The sequence below is a fragment of the Tympanuchus pallidicinctus genome, unplaced genomic scaffold (assembly GCF_026119805.1).
Source record: "Tympanuchus pallidicinctus isolate F22 unplaced genomic scaffold, pur_lepc_1.0 scaffold16, whole genome shotgun sequence".
Taxonomy (NCBI): Eukaryota; Metazoa; Chordata; class Aves; order Galliformes; family Phasianidae; genus Tympanuchus; species Tympanuchus pallidicinctus.
Genome location: NW_026294679.1, coordinates 10,332,629 through 10,340,806, shown reverse-complemented (window position 1 = coordinate 10,340,806; position 8,178 = coordinate 10,332,629). Strand labels below are relative to the sequence as shown.

The 8,178-nt window shown below is 37.1% G+C and overlaps 1 long non-coding RNA gene across 1 annotated transcript; it reads left to right on the top strand.

Annotated features, from left to right (window-relative positions):
- Positions 1-1,155: 1,155 nt before the first annotated feature.
- LOC128077667 (uncharacterized) lies at positions 1,156-8,174 on the top strand. Its single transcript, XR_008205125.1, has 3 exons — positions 1,156-1,354; positions 1,459-1,561; positions 8,121-8,174. It is a non-coding gene; the product is annotated as an uncharacterized LOC128077667 (long non-coding RNA).
- The last annotated feature ends 4 nt before the right edge of the window (positions 8,175-8,178 follow it).

Sequence of the window (8,178 nt, the reverse complement as noted above, 5' to 3'; positions counted from 1 at the left end):
CTATTCTGAGTCTCTTTGTTTGGACTTTTCCTTTCCATATTAAAACTCAATTACAGTAATTGCCAGATCCTTTTTGTTTCCAAGAGAAAGCTGACTTCTAGAATAACACTTGCATATTACTCTAAGTAATATCAGAGTCATCAGGCTGCCAGAAAGACAGCATTTCTCAATTTGAACTAGAAAAAACATTAGTATGGTGTGAGGTGCTGGGTTCTTTCTTTTTTGACTATGACAAGATTAAACCCTGATGTTGCTTTCACAAGAGCTAATGACTGATAACCCAAGAATCACTGCCTTGCTGGATGCCAACAAGTGCCATCAGACCAATTACCTCATCAGGGCCTACTATTCAAACACTGCAGACTCAAGCTCACGTTTCCAGTATGAAAAGCTGCAGCTGCAAATTTCTATAGGATCACCTTTTATTAACCTCCCACAGAGAACATGCCCTTACGTGGCAGAATCTCTCTGTCACTGAATAACTCCACTTTCTGTACTGTTGTACTGACCATGAAGAATACTTTCCTTTTACTTTCCTTTAACTGACACTATGCCTGAAACAAGTCTCCCTTGTGTCTCTTCTGTGGAGGCACTGCCAAGAAGTACTTTTGCCAACAGATAGCAAAGCAGATGATCTGAAGCTTTTGATTAAAACAAACTTAGAATCAGTAGCTTTAATAACTTAATGGTTATTTTAGTGGTTATTATGCTATTACAGTGAGACATCTCATCATAGAAGCAGATTGCATGAATCAAAGTAATTGTATGTTGTAGAGACTGGCAATGATAACTTTGTTTGCATTTGTTACACAAACTTCATCTTTCTCAGTTGTTGTGTGTTGGAGTGAGAGAACATCTCCGCTGTGGCTGAGGCACTCCAAGTTAATACTTTCTGTCTAATTTCTTCCTAAATACCAGCAGTTCTCTCCTCAGTGACTATAAATACTGACTCATGGAAAAATAAAATTGAAATTAAAAAGGCTACAAAGCATCAAATTGTTTTATTGCATGACTGAAAATTTAGAAAAGGCTCAAGTCTAGGTGCCCAAGATCTTAGATACACCCCAAAAAAGCAGTTTAGCTTCAGTTCTCATCAACTTCAGTTGAATTCCCAGTTGAAACTTCTTTGCTTATGTCTTGCAGGTTACAGTCAGGACATGAACCTTGCCTCAGGCTATGGCATCCAGCTCACTCAGACTCCTGGATATGGAAGCCCATCAGGGCCTGTTTGTAAGGCACTCTGAAGTGTGGCCGTTTTGCTGTTGCACAAAGGAGAAATGGGCATTCCCATAATTCACTTCAGCAAGAAACCAGACAGAGATCTATGGGACTTTATAAAAACGGATCCCACCAGGTAAATAATTTAGGATTCAACAAATCATTCTTTTCCAATAACAACTTCCCAACCTGATCAGTCTTGCAGTATTTCACACACAGCCTTCTGAAATCTTTTTAAAGCTGTGCATCTGATGAACTGACATTCAGCTCTCCAAACTGCACTGTTTCAAAAAGATCCAGCTACCAAATGATGTACTCTGGAACAGATCCCCAGTCTGAAGTGGTAAGTTTGATTGTCTTTCCCCTACTCTGACACTTATTACACTGTAGCATCAATATATTAATATCCATCAGTGTGTATAGCATATTTTAGTTAGAGTTGGCAAAAAAAATACTAGGAAATTCTTACAAACTTCTAAGATTGTGGGATAGATTTTGGTATCATAGGAAGCCTTAATACAATGTGATTGTATAATTTCAGTGGGATGTGAATATAGTCTAGAGAAATAAACTAAAATAAAACTAGAAAAAAGTACTAAAAGTTCTCCTGAGTGTTCTTTCCTTCCACGTTTTCTAATATTTTTGGAAAATGTTAAAGCTCTTGTTGAATTCTGGATCAAATACAGCATGAGCTGTACCTTTCCAAGCATTTCAGTTCTCTTTGTTAAATAATGGATCTGAGCAAACCAAACCTCTCTCATGTGAAGATGTTGAAATTAGATGTAGTCCCTTATGGTTCATGTTCAGGCAAGCCTTAATGGCAGTATAAAGTTAATACTGAAATTAACTTAGAGAAGAATATTTTAATCTATATATTTATGACTGGACTGATTTCCTTTGCAGCTAGAGGAAAGAAAGTAGTGCTTTTCTTCCATTTTGGGTCTTTATATTCAGTCCATAATATGCAGCGTTGTAATATGGATATTTATAATTACTCCGATTTCATTAGCTAAAAAGCCAGAATTAGACAGTAAAAATTAGATTTTAATGAACAGTTTCAACATGAGGAAGTTATGAATTGGTGTCTTGAGGATATCATCACAACTTAGAAATGAGGCAAATTAGACGAGTCGAAAAGGAAAAAAGAGGAGAGGAGATTAAAATAACTTCAAACAAAACAGAGGGAAGGAGAGTGGAGAAGAACATGAAATTATCTTTTAAATCAGGGAATCAGGGAGTCCACCTGCACTGAAACAAGCATCCCTACAGACTGGAGACACAGTCGATTCCCACCAGGCCCATCTCCTGGCCTTGCACTTCTGGCCTTTAAAAGTGATGACTCCCAGCCATGGCTTAGTGAGAAGGCGAAGATGTTCTATCAACAAAGATTTGAAATTAATCAAAAAAGCAGCTGTTCACAGCACAGTAAATAAAAAATAAATACTTAAATCTCTTTTACTGCATACTCTGCAGACCGTAACGTGGTAGGCATCTGGATAGAGCAGCTCTTGGCTGAAATATATATGAATGCAATGGATGCTGCTGAGAAAGAAAGAGAAGGGAATCAGTGGAACCAAGAGGAAATCTGACTTCTTAAAAGGTCAAGCTCTTGGAAACAAATATAAGGTGTCCTGAATCCTAATGCAATATCATTCTCATTAAACTGTGTCATGGCCTAAAGCAAATGCTCAGTATAACTGCGTTTTTACTGCAGCCATTTTAAAATGATGGCTCTTGTGGCATCCACATGTCTCATTTGTTATATACAGTCATGCAAGCCTCACAGATGACTGTTAATGTTACCCTCTCTCCCCCTCAACTATTAAATAAACTCAGAAATTACAATGACATTAAAAACACTTTGAGCAATTTTATGTGATCATTAAGTCAGAATATTCCACTCTGGAGGCTTCTGCTATTCAGCAGCCTTGAAATTACTTAGATCAATTAAGTGCATTATATTTTATATGGAATATAGGAATGCATTTTTTTTGCTACTGTGGGGAAGTATAAATAATGAAAGAAGGTGAATCTCCAGCAATCTCTCTGTAGTCCTGTTCTGCTTTTCTCACTTCTGAATGTTTTCACTTGGTTAGCCTTTCTTTTTCATTTCGTTTGATGTAGAGTCATATTTCAATATAATCTGAACATTTCAGCAATAAGAAAGCTTATAAATTTCCCTTAATCTGCCATCTCCTTTTTCATAGATAATAGACAAATAAGCATCCATAAAACAGGATCTTTTCCTGAATTCATAGCACTTAACCAAACCATTGAAATCAGAAGCCTACTTATTAAGTATTCTGAAGAAGAATTTCCAGAGGATTCTTCATTGTACTGTGGATCTGAGGTACTATCTCCAAAGATTGCTTGTATCCACTGACAGAATCTGTGTACCCTTCATGGGATCGGTCTCTTCTTGCACTGTTGGCGTCAGAATACTGAAAATTTTATTATTTATGGGAGCTAGAAAAAGCCAAAGAGCAGCGGATGTGTCAGGCAGAGGTCAGAGTGATTTGCTGATGCAGGTCACTGGTAGACTCATGACCATAACCCAGTTTTTTAATGGACAACTTCTAAAGGGTAATGATCCTTTTGAGGGAATCATATGTGAAAACTTCATCATGAAGTAAAGACTATGTTAAATAATTCCCAACATCAAGAGTGTCTTAGCTCATCTGCATGAATCAGCTAATGGTGGTGACTATGTTGAAAAATTGTGTTGTGTAGCAGAGAATTTGCTCCATCAAATAGTGTTACTGCGCTTTTTGTTGTTATTTCCATGTGAATAAATAGGAAGCATCTCTTTTGGAGTGACTTATTTTACTCAGAATAGGAGTAATTTTCTTTGCAGTTAATCACAAACTTTGTTGGTGGTGATTACCAATTTAGGAGAATATTTATAGCCTCTAGCATAGTCTGGGGATCTGACCTTGCAAGCAAGGTCATTAGTCATTAGCCAGTGATTACTGCACAGGTTGAAGGATTAGCTGGTCAAGTACAATGCAAGTGTGACTTTTGGGAAAGCTCTGCTTTCCATAAAGTGGAAGAGCTAGAAGAGATTTTTCTAGCTTACAAGAAAGCCAATTGAAAGACTGTGTAATTAAATTCATTGTGTTCTCTATCCATCCTGCAAAACATAATAGGACTTACCCAGAAAATAGATCTGATAACATGGTTCCCAGTGCCATGCCAATTCTCATGCTGTTGTGCAGCCCAGGCACTCAATTATAGTTCTGCAGGATTAATTAGTGCAATTATCCATACAGCTAATACTCAGTGTAAATGAGGAGGATTAGCAAGGAGTTATATGGTGAAAAGCAAACATTTTTTAAAACAGGAAACTTAGGACATATAAATTAAAAACCAAGGGATTTGCATTCAAGTATCAGTGCCTCACTGCAGCAGGTACAGCTGTGCACTGCTTTGGCACTGAAATGTGTTTGCAGAGATAGAGTTGTGCTCTGCTAGGTGCAGCTGAAACTCCTTAGGTATTTCAGGAGTCATCACCATCTACATTATAAAGCCCAGAAGGCACTCATTGTGAGCTTCCAAGGAATCATTTGTATAATGTAGATGTTCCAACCTGCTTGCACTACATAGTTCTAAAAAGAATATTTTGAGAAGTAAAAAAAAAAAGAATCTGTGAGCATTTGGTGATAATCTAAAATTGCATAGCGATGCCATGAAAGTTCTTGTATTATTCTAATGATTAATATCTTCCCTATTAAAAACATGTACCTTATCAGGCTGTTTAATTCTAGATTCTAATTCCTAGATATACTGTAACTTTATCAGTTTCAGTAGCGAACTTCTCCCCACTGAAATATCTGTGAACTGGGATGAAGCCACCCCATCTCTTTTACAAACAGACAGATTGAACTCTTTAAATATTTCTATTTTGGGAATGCTTGTCAGTACTTCACTCATTCCTCTTTTCAGACCTATTGTCTGTATCCTTCCTGAACTGCAATCACTAGACCTGGATATGTTAATCTTGCAGCATTAACATCCTAATCAAATGTTGAGAAAGTGTAGCATCTTGATCTCCACTCAGAATTCTCTTGTTTATATTGTAACACACAATTTTACCAGACTCTTTTGTTTGTCACACCACACTGGCTTAATTCAAGAGCATTTGAACTTGTTTTGAATTCTCTGTCTCATTTGCAGAGTCTACAGCTTTGCCTAGCCATCTTTGTTCCTCTTCAGTCTATTCTAGGGTACATCAGTTACACATAGAGCTTAAGGTTCAAGGACCTTCGCAGTAGGAACCAGGCTCCAATGTAGGCTTGTCAAGCATGCTGCAACTTTATCTCCTTCTGAACCCTTCTTTATTTTTTTCCAAAATGATTCAGAGAATTTGCAATCAGAATCCCCAGGTAATCAGTCTGCCTCCATACCATGGTACCTTTAGCAATTACTTTGTATAGAGTTGCTATATTTTTCTAATAAGAAGTGCTGTGGAAGCTTTTATGTTGTTTTCTATTTTTATTTGGTTAATACACTTAGTGTGTGTGAATGCGTGTCTGTGTAATGTTCTGTTAATGTGGCATTTATTCTCCTTTCCTTCCAAGCCCTCCTCAAGGATGTCTGCAAATCAGTCTGGTTTTGTGTTTAATGCAAGATATCAATCATCTTTCCAGGAGAAAATGGTTTCTTATTAAGGGGAAGGAAACATTCTATTATTTATTCATTCTATTATTGTTCCCTGGAAAAGATCCAGATTTGCAATAAACCAGTGATTGGAAATGCACAAAGTATTTTAATATCCTAATTATTTTGATTTAACTTCCTCTAATAGTTTAAATTGATACTGAATTTACTTAGAAGCCATTACAAAGGGATTCCCTCTTCCCCTTCCCCCAAAGTAGTCTAGAAACACAAACCTAACTTAAGCTAAAGACAAAATATATTGTCTTATATTGCTCACTGTCAGTTGCGTAACAGAGTTAGCTTTTGTGTGAGACAGCCAGGTGGAAGGAATAGTAGGGGGAAAAAAGAAGCAAACAAAGCTTCTATAAATACATTCCATTATTCTAAAATTCATCTGAATTAAAAAAAGAAATTGCTACAATGGCAATTTTTCTGTCTTCAGGAGATGGTAATCAGACGCCTACTGACTTCCTACATTGTTGGCACTAACACAGACTTGACTGTATAAAAAGACCTACTGAAAAATTTCATCTCTCCCTGCCAGCTTTTTTCCATGTTATCTCCACTTTTACCCTACTGTTACAGTCACAAATTTTTCACATAATTTTTTTCAAAGATGAACATAAGCAGTAGGATACATTCTATATTTGGTCATTTTTCTGGTTTTCCAGCAGCCACAGCCCTCTGTGTTTATCTAATGCCAGCAACAAAAGCAGTGATGGCAACTTAGTCTGCTTTTAAGGCAGGTCTTTAAAGCTAAATGTGCTCATCTGGGGCTGGGGAGTTTCCGGTTCAAATACTTCCTTTGTTGAGATGATCAAACCTACATCCCCTCGCATTCTGAAGAACTCTTGTCCATTAGGTTCACAACACTGCTTTTCCCTCATGTTGAAATTGCAGACTTGGAACCTAAAAGCAGAAAGAGACGTGCAGGGTACATGCAGGAGAAAGAAATGGGTCTAAGTTCTTGTGCTAAGGCCTCTCCATACAATTCAGTCTCCAGGGAGCCATTTTAATGCCTTCCCCATCGTGACAGCAACCCACTCATAGACCATGTTAATCTGCTTTATGTATGTCAGTGCAGGTTATCTTTTTTATATTATAGCCAAATAATCTTTTATGTTTTATTCAGAAATTTATCTGGGGGCTCCTTCTCAAACTCCCTCCAACAAGAAATTACGACAGTTTTACATGCTCATGACCCCACCAGAATCACTGGCTTTACTGGCATAAAATCAAAGCAGTGAAAGATAGAAGAAAAATGAATAGAATCTCTGTAATAAGTTAAGAATTTATGTCCTGCGATCATGTTGAAAATAGCTGTAGCTTGACAATTGCTACTGCCTGTAAATGAGCATCCGTGGATATCACATTACTTATGAAGCTATTTCATTATGACCCAAAAAGTTTCTCAAGAGCTTTGGCTGAGCCTTACTCATAAAATTAATTTTGAAGTGCTAATTTGGCACCATTTTTCTAACACACATGAATTCAAGATATAAATTTTGACACATTCAGATTTTTATAAGAAATTTCAAAAAATACTGAAGTTTGTTTGAGAATTGTACTTTTAAAATATAAATGCTCTATAATTATAATCATCATAATTTTAGTGCTTTATGTAGAGATGTTTCATGTCATGTTATGTCATGTTTGATGCCTACAGCTCCCTGAAAGGAGGTTGTTGTGAGGTGGGGCTGGCCTCTTCTCTCAGGTTACAGCTGTAGGATGTGAGGTAATGGCTTCCAGTTGCACTGAGGGAGGTTCTGTTTGTGTATAAGGAAAAAGTTCTTAGAAAAGTGTTGATGCACTGCCACAGTCTGCCCAGGGATGTGGTCATCATCCCTGAAGGTGTTCAAGAACTGCAGAAATGTGGTACTGAGGGGCATGGTTAGTGGGCATGGTGGAGATGGGTTGGACTAGGTGATCATAGTGGTCTTTTCCAACCCAAAATGATTCTATGATTTTACAAGGTCATGTGAATGAAGTTCTTGAGTCTCTTTCACTGTATCATTTTGCCACCTAACTTTAGGACAGAAGTCTGCACTGCCTGCATTTGCTTGTTCTGGCAGTGAATGGGTAAGTGGAAATAATATTCATTTCTGAAAAATAGTCAGGGAATGGACATTATAGTTAATGAATATCCTCTTAGAGATAAGTAATAAACACAAGACTGTAGTTAAGATATTTAGGAAGAAATCTACTATTATAGTATTCTGTCTTTTGCATTACATCTGTGTTAAAAGTGATTAGCCTGAAGATGAGGAATCCGGGCTCCGGCCTAAGAAGATTAAAAATTAACAT